The following is a 2,858-nucleotide window of genomic DNA, read 5'->3' on the forward strand; positions in this document are numbered from 1 at the left end:
TTTTTTTAACAAAATGTATAAGTCTACCGTCTCAAGTTTGTTCTTGAAGAAACGTCCACGGAAACCTGAAGACACTTTTCAACCCAAAAGAGTCATCCACGCGTTTATGAGACATTATAATCTGCATCAGCCAACAATGACGAAAGATTAAATCTTTCGATAACCGATATTTCCAGAGATGCTTGTCAGGTATGTAATTTTTGGATTATGAAAACTTGATTGATTCAGAAATTGTAGTTCTCCAATCTATCTGAATCTAAACATCTTCCAACTTAATAGCTTGATAACTTAACGTAGTATGCGCTTTAGAACGATGTTCTTGTTGTTGTTTTTTGTTGTTGTTTGTTTGTGTTTGTTTTGTATTAACCAAAGTAGCATTTCAATAGGTGGACGATATCCTCCATGTCTCAAAATATAAGAAGAGGACTAGAGAACGAGAATCCCAGGAAAGCGTAAACACAGGGCATAAACAGACTACATTGCGAGATACATTGAACACCACCAACCTTCTGTGCAAGCCTGATATCGCTGCGACCTTCCCACTTCTTTCCGGTTCGCACGTGCTCCACTCCAACCCAGATGCTCTTCACGATGTATCGCTTGTCCTTGTCCGGCTCGATGGCGTTGCCAGGGGTGATGGTGACCTTCCAGTTGCCGCACACTGTGTTTCTGACAGCGTTGTACTTACAGGGGATCTTGATCCTCTCCTTGGTGTTGCCGAACGTACGCATCTTCTTGCCTCTCCTCAAGATACACGTGTTGGTGTCTGCGTGGACTGTGTCACAGAGAAGTAATTGAGGAGTTACAGGATCGCTGAACAAAGTCCTGCTCACAAAGCAAGTCGAGCTATGCAATTTTTTCAAACGATTCTCTATGACACATTTCATACCTGACGAAGAATTTGTACAAGTTTTCATTTCCATGAACAATTAGTTTAGATATCTGAAGACCGTTTGTCATCTATGGTAAAGTCTTTGGCATATGCAATTATTTTCTGTTAGACACAATACCTGAAAATCGTTTATTGTAAGAGCTTTGCTTGACTTTTTTCTTGTCATGCGTTTCTCTTGAAATGTGTTAACAAAAACTTTTCAATATAAATGCGCAAATGCCGGCAAACAAAACTGAAAAGATTCGTTTTGTCTTCTGTCCCATTTAACAATAAAATTCTTCTTGCTAATTTTTTTTTTTTTTTGCACTGTCTATTTCATTTGCACCTAATCTTTTCTCGGAATCAAAATCAGGAAAGTTAAATTTGTGGCACATGATTAAGTACAGATTACAAAAGAGTCATACATCGTCAATTTAAAAATCCTTTAAGTGAAAAAACAAAAACATATTCAACATACAAATACACAAAAAGTTCTGAAAAAAATGACTAAAAGGATCAACTTAACGTTCTGTGTGTGTGTGTGTGTGTGTGTGTGTGTGTGTGTGTGTGTGTGTGTGTGTGTGTGTGTGTGTGTGTGTGTGTGTGTGTGTGTGTGTGTTCTATAAAGACGACAGAGAAACATGATTACAAAATACATATTTGTTTTGTCCTTTTACTTCTGTCATGGGAAAGGAAATGCGCAATCATTTTTCAATCATGTCTCTCTGTCATTTACCGAGAAGCAATACAAATGTTGAAACTTTTACACAGGAAAATGATGTACAGTATTGCACATCGACTAGAAAATCACACAAAAATGTAATGTAAAGAATTGTACATCACTTTAAAAATTTCTTCTGTCACTTTCTGAGAAACAAATAAGGACAGATACGGGTAGACAGACAAGACGAAAAGACATTGAAAAACATGCAAACAAATTAATAAGTACAATAACACATCCATGGACGACTTACCTACGGCCACGAGTACCATAGCAGCCAGGATAGCCCTCATCATCATCTCAACGTGCTGTGACCGGCCACCAAATGAGTGTCCTCGATATCTGTAGCTAAAGGATTAATACTACAAATACACGAACATAGATATGAAGATAAGTATATCGATTAAAAATGAATAAAAGAAATAAAAACACAGATCGATTCATTCATGTATAGATAAATAGCTGAATATATAACAACATAAATGTTAAAAAAAAATGTTTTATGAAAACAAGTCATGAAGAAAAAAAAAGATAAAATGAAATTAAAATTATTAAATGAATAAATATATATAAAAAAAATATAAATAAGTGTATACAAAAATACATAAATATTTAAACAAAGAATAAAAGAAATAGATAAACAAAACAAAATCATTTACAAATAACTAAAACGGAAGGTGAGGCAAGACGACAGGGTAAAAGAATACAAACGGTAAATCATACAAAAGTTGTATAGCAGTATTAACAAAAGCAAAGATATATTCAAAATCTGGGAGAGAGAGAAAAAACACGCAGAAGAAAGAAGAGAAGAGAAGAATAAATACAGAGACAGTTTATGCATAAACGTTTCTTACAAAGTTCCAGCAGGTGATCAGAGGCAGAAATCCGCTGTTCAATGTCAAAAGTACACGACTTGTATATACACATCAAACAACTACAAATGAACACAAGAAAATGACTATCGTTACGGGTTTTAAGCCAGATTCTAATATCGATAGCGAATGTCTTTAAAAAAATCGCGGTTATATTTATTTGCTTGCAATTCAGAATGTTCTCTTTGATAAAGGATTCATAAGCTACAAAAACCGCCAACCAAGGTTAACGATGATGAATTATAGCCAATAGTATCATCACGGCGGCTCATTTCGCCTTCGAAAATTACTGTGTTCAAATGAACAACAAGTTCATAAAAAGTCATTCCTTTTCTACCATCTGCGCTAGATGACTGTAAGTGCACAACTATATTAATATTTCTTTTTCTGCACA

General features: G+C 35.1%; 1 protein-coding gene across 2 annotated transcripts in view; it reads right to left on the bottom strand.

Moving 5' to 3' along the window:
• Positions 1–2,598, bottom strand: part of LOC138963210 (uncharacterized) — a 6,145-nt gene extending 3,547 nt beyond the window's left edge. Inside the window, exons 1-3 of one of the 2 annotated variants that reach the window (XR_011454749.1) lie at positions 2,447–2,497; positions 1,846–1,934; positions 507–775 (exon numbers count right to left, since the gene is read on the bottom strand). The gene's annotated coding sequence lies outside the window, so the exon portion shown is untranslated. Of the gene's footprint in view, positions 1–506; positions 776–1,845; positions 1,941–2,446 lie in introns of both variants that reach the window. The other variant, XM_070335261.1, reaches the window with a different exon arrangement.
• Positions 2,599–2,858: the final 260 nt, after the last annotated feature.

This window comes from Littorina saxatilis, linkage group LG3 (genome assembly GCF_037325665.1).
Source record: "Littorina saxatilis isolate snail1 linkage group LG3, US_GU_Lsax_2.0, whole genome shotgun sequence".
Taxonomy (NCBI): domain Eukaryota; kingdom Metazoa; phylum Mollusca; class Gastropoda; order Littorinimorpha; family Littorinidae; genus Littorina; species Littorina saxatilis.